Genomic DNA, 12,681 nt, shown 5'->3' with positions numbered 1-12,681 from the left:
TTGCTCCCGCATTTTTCAGCCCGAAGGTCATGACGTTGTAACAGAAAACGCCGTGTGGGGTGATGAACGCGGTTAGCTCCTGATCTTCTTTCTTCAATTTGATGCTGATTATACCCGGAGTAGGCATCGAGGAAGGAGAGGCGATCGCATCCAGGCTGTGGAATCAACTATCCGATCAATCCGAGGCAACGGGAAGTGATCTTTCGGACGGCTTGTTAAGTCCGGTGTAGTCGATACACATGCGCAGAGCGGTGGTGTCCTTCTTGGGTACCATGACGGGATTAGCCACCCATTCTGATTCCTTGAGCTCTCGGATGAATCCTGCTTTGCGAAGTCGATTGATCTCTTCGCCAATCGCTCTCCGCTTGGGTTCAGAGAATCGACGCATCGACTGTTGCACTGGTTTGGTTGTTGGGTCAACATTAAGGGCGTGCTCAGCGAGTTCCCTGGGGATACCTGGCATGTCGGATGGTTCCCATGCAAATACCTCCCAGCGCTCACGGAGGAACTCGATGAGCGCGCCTTCCTATGCGATCGGGAGGTCAGCCGATATGTTGACCGTTTTCTTCGGGTCATTGGGGTGCACCTGCAGTTTCTTGGCTTCCTTTGTAGCGTCGAACTCGTCGGATCTTACGTTTCGGTTGTCGGCTGGTGGTTGCGTATGATCTACTGCTGCGTCGATTGCGTTGAGTTCCTCCTTGGCGCCGAATTTCGAGGCGATCTTCTGAAACTCCCTATCACAGGTGTCTGACCGAGCAAAACTCCCGTGAACGGTTATTGGGGTCCCGTTGTTGCCTGGCATCTTTAGCTTTAGGTACGCATAATGAGGTACGGCCATAAACTTGGCGAACGCCGGCTCGCCGAGGATGGCATGGTGCTTGGGATTCCCGGTCGACGACTTCAAACTCGATCTTCTCTTTCCTAAAATTGGTGGGCGTGCCGAAGACTACATCCAACGATGTTTTCCCAAGAGAATAAGCGGGTCGAGTCGGTATAATGCCATGGAATCCGTATCGGATTCCTTCGAGCATATCGATCGTTAAACCCATTGCTTTCATTGTGTTGGCAAATAGTAAATTTAGGCCGCTTCCTCCGTCCATGAATACTTTGCTCATGTTATACCCTCCGATCTGTGCCTCAAGGACTAGAGCTGCATGGCCGGGTCTAGGAACGGCTTTCGGGTGATCCGTTCTGTCGAAGGAGATGCTTTGTTCCGACCAGTTGATGAATTCGGGTGTGTCTACCATAGCGACTTCTGCATACTTCACTTCCCGCGAGAATTTCTTGATTTCTCTTTTTGAAAAGCTGGTTTTATGAATCATGCTGACCTGCCCACGCGGCTCTGGGAATACCTCGGCTGGTGCATACTCGTCCTTCTCCATTGGTTCATATGGCTTCTGCATGTATGGCTCTGGCATGTACGGCTCTGCCCGATAGCTGTAGGATCTCGCTCTCTTCTCCATCATGTGGACTCTTGATATAGCTTCACTCCTGAGGTCATCGCAGAACTGACGGATCTCCAAGAAGTGTCGGCAGTTCCTTAACAGGTGACTGGATTTCTCTCGACCGTCCTTTGGGTCGAAATAGGAGTGGAGATAACATGGTGCATCGAGTTGCTCTGTGGCCGTCAGGTGCGGCGAACGAGCGAGGCCATGGATCGATTGCACGCCCTCCTGTTCCCGTTCGGACTGGCGAGGATGAGGCGCTGCACGTTCTTCTTCTCCATAGCATAATTCCCTTCGCCTTTTCTTCCTTGCTTCGTCGCGAGGTCAAAACTTCCTCGGCTGTTTCCATGCATGCTCCCGGGCGGAATTCCCGAAGTTGCTGCCAAGGTATCCTCTGCCGAAACCGAGGGCCCAAAATCGGACGTATCCGTCGTTGGAAGACGAAGAAAGCCCTTGGGGTCGATGATAAAGTGGACGCCTCCAAAGGTAGTGGTCATGTTGTCACACGATTCCGTAGGAAGCCGGGTGCGACGTTTTGAGGTGAGGTACGAACTCGAAAGATCCGCAGCGGATCGAATCCTTCGGGTTTGGGGCTGTTGGTGACTCAAGCACGAACGCTGCAGATGTGGCTGGTACTGCCGATGCCCTGCCTTGTGCCGACAGGTTTCCCACAGACGGCGCCAATTGTCGAGGGTGTTCCTCGGCAATGCCCTCTGATAGGGGCTTAGGGTTGATGGAATCACTGCAAGGCGACACGAGACATCGGTACTCGGACAAGCGGGGAGAGCGATTTACCCGGGTTCGGGGCCCTCGATGAGGTAAAACCCTTACGTCCCGCTCGTCTCTGTTCTTTGATTATGATGAAAACAGGTTACAATGCGGTGCCGAATAGTTCGGCTGTGATCTCGTCGAGATGCTAGTAGCTAGGGTAACCTAGTTCTAAGTTTCTGCTGGCTATTGCTGCTAAGATTGATTGTGTCCCTCGGCAGGCCGTCTCCTGGCCTTTATATAGGAGGCCAGGTCTCAAGGGTCCTACCCGAGGATGACTAGGTTTACAGTAGATTAGATCTAATCTTTCCTTGTTTGTCCGTTTCCTGATCTTGTCCGCCAAGGAATCTTCTGATGCACCGGCCTAGTGGCCCATCTCGCCTTCTGGTAGCTTCATGGGCCTCCAACTTGTCAATACCAGATAGGGCAATACTGGTTACCCGAAGGGTAATGCCCACGTCATATACTATGATCAAGAAGAGTGAAGAGTCTAAGCTTGGGGGTGCCCCCGTGGTTCATCCCTGGATATTTTAAGAAGACTCAAGCATCTAAGCTTGGGGATGCCCAAGGCATCCCCTTCTTCATCGACAACATTATCAGGTTCCTCCCCTGAAACTATATTTTTATTCCGTCACATCTTATGCACTTTACTTGGAGCGTCTGTGTGCTTTTATTTTCGCTTGTTATTTTCATTCTCTGAATAAATACATGCTTGTGTGGAGAGAGACACGCTCCGCTGGTTCGTATGAACACATGTGTTCTTAGCTTTTAATGTTCATAGCGAAGGTTGAAACTGCTTCGTTCATTGTTATATGGTTGGAAACGGAAAATGCTACATGTAGTAATTGGTAAAATGTCTTGGATAATTTGATACTTGGCAATTGTTGTGCTCATGTTTAAGCTCTTGCATCATATACTTTGCACCCATTAATGAAGAAACACCTAGAGCTTGCTAAATTTGGTTTGCATAATTGGTCTCTCTAAGGTCTAGATAATTTCTAGTAAAGAGTTTGAACAACAAGGAAGACGGTGTAGAGTCTTATAATGTTTACAATATGTCTTTTATGTGAGTTTTGTCTGCACCGGTTCATCCTTGTGTTTGTTTCAAACAACCTTGCTAGCCTAAACCTTGTATCGAGAGGGACTACTTCTCATGCATCCAAAATCCTTGAGCCAACCACTATGCCATTTGTGTCCACCATACCTACCTACTACATGGTATTTCTCCGCCATTCCAAAGTAAATTGCTTGAGTGCTACCTTTAAATAATTCAAAATTTATCACCTCTTATTTGTGTCAATGTTTTATAGCTCATGAGGAAGTATGTGGTGTTTTATCTTTCGATCTTGTCATTTACTTTTGACGAGACTTTCACAATGGACTAGTGGCACATCCGCTTATCCAATAATTTTGCAAAAAGAGCTAGCAATGGGGTTCCCGGCCCCAATTAATTAACTTTCATTAATAATTCTCTTCACATGTTTTGCTCTGATTCATCAGTAAGCAACTTAATTTTGCAAATAGACACTCCTCCATGGTATGTGAATGTTGGAAGGCACCCGAGGATTCGGTTAGCCATGGCTTGTGTAAGCAAAAGGTTGGGAGGAGTGTCATCCATAAATAATGAAACTAAAGTACATGTGTAAACAAAAGAGAAGAGGGATGATCTACCTTGTCTGGTAGAGATAACGTCCTTCATGGGAGCCGCTCTTGAAAGTCTGGTTGATAAGGTAGTTAGAGTGCCCATTACCATTCGTTGACAACAACAAACACCTCTCAAAACTTTACTTTTATGCTCTCTTTATGTTTTCAAAAACCAAAGCTCTAGCACAAATATAGCAATCGATGCTTTCCTCTTTGAAGGACCATTCTTTTACTTTTATTGTTGAGTCAGTTTACCCATTTCTCTCTACCTCAAGAAGCAAACACTTGTGTGAACTGTGCATTGATTCCTACATAGTTGCATATTGCACTTGTTATATTACTCTATGTTGACAATTATCCATGAGATATACATGTTATAAGTTGAAAGCAACCGCTGAAACTTAATCTTCCATTGTGTTGCTTCAATACCTTTACTTTAATTTATTGCTTTATGAGTTAACTCTTATGCAAGACTTATTGATGCTTGTCTTGAAGTACTATTCATGAAAAGTCTTTGCTTTATGATTCAATTGTTTACTCATGTCATTACCATTGTTTTGATCGCTGCATTCATTACATATGTTTACAATAGTATGATCAAAGTTATGATGGTATGTCACTTCAGAAATTATCTTTGTTATCGTTTACCTGCTCGGGACGAGCAGGAACTAAGCTTGGGGATGCTGATACGTCTCCGACGTATCGATAATTTCTTATGTTCCATGCCACATTATTGATGATATCTACATGTTTTATGCACACTTTATGTCATATTCGTGCATTTACGGAACTAACCTATTAACAAGATGCCGAAGTGCCGGTTCATGTTTTCTGCTTGTTTTTGGTTTCAGAAATCCTAGTAACGAAATATTCTCGGAATCGGACGAAATCAACGCCCAGGTTCCTATTTTGCCCGGAAGCATCCAGAACACCCGAGAGTCGCCAGAGGGGGGCCACACAGGCCCCAGGATATAGGCCGGCGCGGCCCAGGCCCTGGTCGCGCCGCCTTATGGTGTCGGTGCCCCTTCGACCTTCTGACTCCGCCTCTTCGCCTATATAAAGGTCCCAGACCTAAAACCTCGATACGGAAAAGCCACGGTACGAGAAACCTTCCAGAGCCGCCGCCATCGCGAAGCCAAGATCTGGGGGACAGGAGTCTCTGTTCCGGCACGCCGCCGGGACGGGGAAGTGCCCCCGGAAGGCTTGTCCATCGACACCGCTGCCATCTTCACCGCCATCTTCATCAACGCTGCTGTCTCCCATGAGGAGGGAGTAGTTCACCATCGAGGCTCGGGGCTGTACCGGTAGCTATGTGGTTAATCTCTCTCCTATGTACTTCAATACAATGATCTCATGAGCTGCTTTACATGATTGAGATCCATATGATGAGCTTTGTATCGCTACTAGTTGTGTGCTACTCATGTGATGTTATTAAAGTAGTCTATTCCTCCTGCATGGTGTAAAGGTGACTAGTGTGTGCACCGTGTGGTTCTTGTCGTAGGCTATGATCATGATCTCTTGTAGATTGTGGAGTTAATTATCATTATGATAGTATTGATGTGATCTATTCCTCCTTCATAGTGTAATGTGGACCGTGTGTGCGCTATGTTAGTTCTTGGTTTATTTTGCAATGATCTATTATGCTCTAAGGTTATTTAAATATGAACATCGAATGTTGTGGAGCTTGTTAACTCCGGCATTGAGGTGCTCTTGTAGCCCTACACAACGACTGGTGTTTCTCATCCAACAAAAGAGTGTATGTAGCACATATGAGAAAGAGTTATTTATTATGCGATCAATGTTGAGAGTGTCCACTAGTGAAAGTGTAATCCCTAGGCCTTGTTCCTAAATACTGCTATCGCTGCTTGTTTACTGTTTTCTTGCGTTACTACTTGCTGCGTTACTACTTGCTCATACTTATTCATACCACCTGTATTTCACTATCTCTTTGCTCGAACTAGTGCACCTATTAGGTGTGTTGGGGACACAAGAGACTTCTTGCTTTGTGGTTGCGGGGTTGCATGAGAGGGATATCTTTGACCTCTTCCTCCCTGAGTTCGATAAACCTTGGGTGATCCACTTAAGGGAAACTTGCTGCTGTTCTACAAACCTCTGCTCTTGGAGGCCCAACACTGTCTACAAGAATAGAAGCACCCGTAGACATCAGGTGGCAAGTAACCAACGGCCATATTTCGAAGAACACTATAAATAGGCCTTCTCCTACCTCTGAACAGTTAGGCACTACACTACAAGCTGTTCTTGAGCTCTCTCTCTCTTACTCCATTGCTAGAAACACCAAAAGCCTCAGATCTACCTCCTCCTCCACCCAAACTCAAATCCCTCCGGGGAATCGTTAGAGGAGGACCCGATCTCTTGTTCTACCAAGCCAAATCTCATTCCCCCTTGTATTCATCGAGAAGCTTGCTTCCTAGGGTTCCTTGGAAACCCTAGGTGGGCAAGAGGAGTCCGGAAGCATCCGGGCTGTGGATTTGCTCCGGGCAAGATTGTGAAGGTTTGGAGGCTACCTCAAAGTCTACCACAAGTGAGTGAGCTATTCCTTCGTGGGATAGGCTCCGGAGAATAGGGTGAGCCTTCGTGGCGTGGGGAATCCTTCGTAGGACCTCCACCCCTCCAAACGTGACGTACCTTGTTGCAAAGCAAGGGAACACGGGAATACATCCTCGTCTCCGCGTGCTATCGGTTATCTCTAACCGAACTCCTTACTTGTGATTTAGCTCGCTGTGAGAGCCTTCGTGCTCGAGTTAGTTGTATCCTCATATAGGTTGCTTCACCTAGTTTGCATTAGGCTCACCTTTATATTCCGCAAAGCCTAATATTGCAAAGAAAGAATTAAAACTTGTAGAAACCTACTCACCCCCCTCTAGGTTTACCATCTCTATACTTTCAATTGGTATCAGAGCCTGGACTCTTATTAAGGGCTTCACCGCCTTAAGAGTGAGATGGATAAACTCTTCGAGGGTCTAGATGATGACTCTAACCTTTCGGTTAAAGAGATGAAATCTAGACTCTTGGCATATGATGCCGAGAAGAAGAAAAAGGAGGATGAGCTACAAAACCAAATGACAGAAATGTCTTCCATGCTTAAGAAATTAACTAGTGGACCTCCTCCTAGTACGGCTTCGGCCTCTCTAGGGAATTTCCATGAAGTTAATCATGACTATCCCAAAAACACTTCACCCATGCCTCATATAAACCATAGTGGGAATGTTCCCCATTTTGATGGAACTCACTTTCCTTTTTGGAAATCTTCTATGGAATCTCATATTCGCAGCAGTAGTGTGGAGTTATGGGAGATCGTTGTTCATGGATACCAGGAGCCACAAGATCCCATTCGGTTGACCTCCACCGAGTTCTACAACCGTCAACTCAAGGCCTCCACACGTGACAAGATTAGAAGTGGCATCAACCGCAAGCTTCTTGATCAAGTCAATGACATCGACTCCGCTAAAGAGTTGTGGGATCGGATCGTAGTACTCCAAGAGGGAACCGATTTGATCCAATCAGCTCTTTATGAGACCGCAAAGCAAGAGGCTCACCGAGTTCATGATTCGAGATGGAGAATCCGTGGCCGATGCCTATGCTAGGCTTGGTGCTCTTAGAGTAAGAGTCAAGGGACTTGGTGTTGAGAAGTACAATGATGGCTTCGAGATGAATGAAGCATTCATAAAGTCCAAGGTCATTGCTATGATTGCCGTCAAGCAAGAAGACACCAACCTTGCACTCAACTTGCAAATCATGACCAAGAGTGCCGATCTCAACTCCGATGATCTCGTCTCCTATGTGGCCGCCAATGAAAACATGGCCAAAGCGGGAAAGAGGCTCATGGCAATGAACCGTGTTGATGAAGCCTCGCACAACCATGAAGGGTCACACAACCTTGCTCTCAAAGCTAGGGCCGATCATGGAAGCAAAGAAGACTATGAAATTGAAGAAGAAGAAGAAGAGATGACTTCAACTAGTGACATTGCTACCGACTTTGCTTTCTTTGCCAAGAAATACAAGGCAAAGTTCCCAATGCTCCTCAATGACAAGAAGAATAAGAGAACTTGCTACAATTGTGATGAAGATAGCCACTTTGCAAATGAGTGCCCTTATGAGAAAGTAGACAAGCCAAGATTCATCAAAGGGGTCAAGCCAAGATTGAAGCCAAATCCAATCAACGATCGATACAAGAAGAACAAGGGAAGAGCCTTTGTTGGGGCCGAGTACTTGTCCGATGATGAAGAGGAAGATGAGGAGAAGGAGGCCGGGGTGGCCGGCTTGGCTTTCTCTAAGCCCGGGTCACTCTTCACATATGACTACTCGAAGGACTACTTGATGTCTACGGGTGCTTCTATTCTTGTAGACAGTGTTGGGCCTCCAAGAGCAGAGGTTTGTAGAACAGCAGCAAGTTTCCCTTAAGTGGATCACCCAAGGTTTATCGATCTCAGGGAGGAAGAGATCAAAGATATCCCTCTCAAGCAACCACTGCAACCACAAAGCAAGAAGTCTCTTGTGTCCCCAACACACCTAATACACTTGTCGGATGTATAGGTGCACTAGTTCGGCGAAGAGATAGTGAGATGCAAGTAATATGGATGAGTATGAGTGGTAATAGCAATCTGAATAAAATATGGCAGCGAGTAAACATGCAACAAAACGAGTAAACAAACGGAGATTCGATGCTTGGAAGCAAGGCCTAGGGATCCCGCTTTCACTAGTGGACACTCTCAACAATGATCACATAATAGGACTACTCTACACCCTCTTGTTGGATGATGAACACCACTAAGCGTGTAGGATTACACAAACCCTCAATGCCGGAGTTAACAAGCTCCACAATATTCAATGTTCATATTTAAATAACCTTAGAGTGCAAGATAGATCAACACAATCACACCAAGAACTAACATAGCATGCACACTATCACCATCACACTATGAAGGAGGCATAGATCACATCAATACTTATCATAGCAATAGTTAACTTCATAATCTACAAGACATCACAATCATAGCCTACGCCAAGTACTACACGATGCACACACTGTCACCATTACACTGTGCAGGAGGAATAAACTACTTTAATAACATCACTAGAGTAGCACACGGATATATTGTGATACAAAACACATTGCAATCATAAAGAGATATAAATAAGCACTTCACTATGCCATTCATAACGAGTGAATAAGTATTACGTGAAATATAGCCTAAGAGACCCACACGGTGCACACACCTGTCACCTTTACACACGTGGGACAAGGAGTCTCCGGAGATCACATAAGTAAAATCCACTTGACTAGCATAATGACATCTAGATTACAAGCATCATCATATGAATCTCAATCATGTAAGGCAGCTCATGAGATTATTGTATTGAAGTACATAGGAGAGAGATTAACCACATAGCTACCGGTACGGTCCTTAGCCTCGATGGAGAACTACTCCCTCCTCATGGGAGACAGGCAGCGTTGATGAAGATGGCGGTGGTGTCGATGGAGGAGCCTTCCGGGGGCACTTCCCCGTCCGGCGGCGTGCCGGAACAGAGACTCCTGTCCCCCGGATCTTGGCTTCGCGATGGCGGCGGCTGCGGAAGGTTTTCTCCGGTTTCGTCGAACGTGGTAGGGTTTTCGCGACGGAGACCTTAAGTAGGCGGAAGGGCAACGCGGGGGCCACACGAGGGCCCCACACACCGAGGCCGCGCGGCCGGCTGTCTGGGCCGCGCCGCCCTGTTGTGGCGGCGCCTCGTGGCCCCACTTCCTTCCCCCCTCGGTCTTCTGGAAGCTTCGTGCAATAATAGGACCATGGGCGTTGATTTCGTCCAATTCCGAGAATATTTCCTTACTAGGATTTCTGAAACCAAAAACAGCAGAAAACGAGAGCCGGCACTTCGGCATCTCGTCAATAGGTTAGTTCCGGAAAACGCATAAATATGACATAAAGTATGTATAAAACATGTAGATATCATCAATAATGTGGCATGGAACATAAGAAATTATCGATACGTCGGAGACGTATCGGCATCCCCAAGCTTAGTTTACGCTCGTCCCGAGCGAGTAAACGATAACAAAGATAATTTCTTAAGTGACATGCTATCATAATCTTGATCAATACTATTGTAAAGCATATGAGATGAATGCAGCGATCAAAACAATGGTAATGACATGAGTAAACAAATGAATCATAAAGCAAAGACTTTTCATGAATAGTACTTCAAAGACAAGCATCAATAAGTCTTGCATAAGAGTTAACTCATAAAGCAATAAATCAAAGTAAAGGTATTGAAGCAACACAAAGGAAGATTTGAAGTTTCAGCGGTTGCTTTCAACTTATAACATGTATATCTCATGGATATTGTCAATGTAAAGTAATATAACAAGTGCAATATGCAAGTATGTAGGAATCAATGCACAGTTCACACAAGTGTTTGCTTCTTGAGGTGGAGAGAGATAGGTGAACTGACTCAACATAAAAGTAAAAGAAAGGCCCTTCGCGAGAGGAAGCATCGATTGCTATATTTGTGCTAGAGCTTTGGTTTTGAAAACATAAAGAGAGCATAAAAGTAAAATTTTGAGAGGTGTTTGTTGTTGTCAACGAATGGTAGTGGGCACTCTAACCCCCTTGCCGGACAAACCTTCAAAGAGCGGCTCCCATGAATTATTTTTATTTTTGGGTGGCACTCCTTCCAACCTTTCTTTCACAAACCATGGCTAACCGAATCCTCGGGTGCACTGCCAACAATCTCATACCATGAAGGAGTGCCTTTTTATTTTAGTTTTATTATGATGACACTCCTCCCCACCTTTGCTTTCTCAAGCCATGGCTAACCGAATCCTTCGGGTGCCGTCCAACAATCACATACCATGGAGGAGTGTCTATTTAGGTTAATTAATTTGGGGCCGGGAATCCCATTGCCAGCTCTTTTTGCAAAATTATTGGATAAGCGGATGAAGCCACTAGTCCATTGGTGAAAGTTGCCCAACAAGAATGAAAGATAAACACCACATACTTCCTCACGAGCTATAAAACATTGACACAAATCAGAGGTGATAAATTTTGAATTATTTAAAGGTAGCACTCAAGCAATTTACTTTGGAATGGCGGAGAAATACCATGTGGTAGGTAGGTATGGTGGACACAAATGGCATAGTGTTTGGCTCAAAGATATGGATGCACGAGAAGTATTCCCTCTCAATACAAGGCTTAGGCTAGCAAGGTTATTTGAAACAAACACAAGGATGAACCGGTGCAGCAAAACTCACATAAGAACATATTGCAAGCATTATAAGACTCTACACCGTCTTCCTTGTTGTTCAAACTCTTTACTAGAAATTATCTAGACCTTAGAGAGACCAATTATGCAAACCAAATTTTAGCAAGCTCTATGTATTTCTTCATTAATGGGTGCAAAGTATATGATGCAAGAGCTTAAACATGAGCACAACAATTGACAAGTATCAAATTATCCAAGACATTTTATCAATTACCGCATGCAGCATTTTCTGTTTCCAACCATATAACAATTAACGAAGCAGTTTCAACCTTCGCCATGAACATTATGAGCTAAGAACACATGTATTCATATGAACCAGCGGAGCGTGTCTCTCTCCCACACAAGCATTATGGATCATATTTTATTCAAACAAAAACAAAAACAAAAGCACACAGACGCTCCAAGTAAAGTACATAAGATGTGACCGAATAAAAATATAGTTTCAAGAGAAGTAACCTGATAAGTTGTCGATGAAGAAGGGGATGCCTTGGGCATCCCCAAGCTTAGATGCTTGAGTCTTCTTGAAATATGCAGGGATGAACCACGGGGGCATCCCCAAGCTTAGACTTTTCACTCTTCTTGATCATAGTATATCAGCCTCCTCTCTTGACCCTTGAAAACTTCCTCCACACCAAACTTAAAACAAATTCATTAGAGGGTTAGTGCATAATCAAAAATTCACATGTTCAGAGGTGACACAATCATTCTTAACACTTCTGGACATTGCTCAAAGCTACTGGAAGGTAATGGAACAAAGAAATCCATCCAACACGACGAAAGAGGCAATGCGAAATAAAAGGCAGAATCTGTCAAAACGAACGGTCCGTAAAGACGAATTTTATTGAGGCACCAGACTTGCTCAGATGAAAATGCCCAAATTGAATGAAAGTTGCGTACATATCTGAGGATCACTCACGTAAATTGGCATAATTTTCTGAGTTACCTACAGAGAATTAGGCCCAGATTCGTGACAGCAAGAAATCTGTTTCTGCGCAGTAATCCAAATCTAGTATGAACCTTACTATCAACGAGTTTATTTGGCACAACTAGGCACAAAACTAAGATAAGGAGAAGTTGCTACAGTAGTAACAACTTCCAAGACACAAATATAAAATAGAGGTACTGTAGCAAAATAAACACATGGGTTATCTCCCAAGAAGTTCTTTCTTTATAGCCATTAAGATGGGCTCGGCGGTTTTAATGATGCACTCGCAAGAAATAGTAGTTGAAGCAAAAGAGAGCATCAAGAAGAAAATTCAAAACACATTTAAGTCTAACATGCTTCCTATGCATAGGAATCTTGTAAATAAACAAGTTCATGAAGAGCAAAGTAACAAGCATAGGAAGATAGAACAAGTGTAGCTTCAAAAATTTCAGCACATAGAGAGGTGTTTTAGTAACATGAAAATTTCTACAACCATATTTTCCTCTCTCATAATAACTTTCAGTAGTATCATGAACAAACTCAACAATATAACTATCAAATGAAACATTCTTATCATGAGTCTCATGCATAAAATTGTTACTACTCCCAACATAAGCATAGTCA

Source organism: Lolium rigidum, chromosome 5 (assembly GCF_022539505.1).
Source record: "Lolium rigidum isolate FL_2022 chromosome 5, APGP_CSIRO_Lrig_0.1, whole genome shotgun sequence".
Lineage (NCBI taxonomy): Eukaryota > Viridiplantae > Streptophyta > Magnoliopsida > Poales > Poaceae > Lolium > Lolium rigidum.
This window is presented reverse-complemented; position numbering follows the sequence as displayed.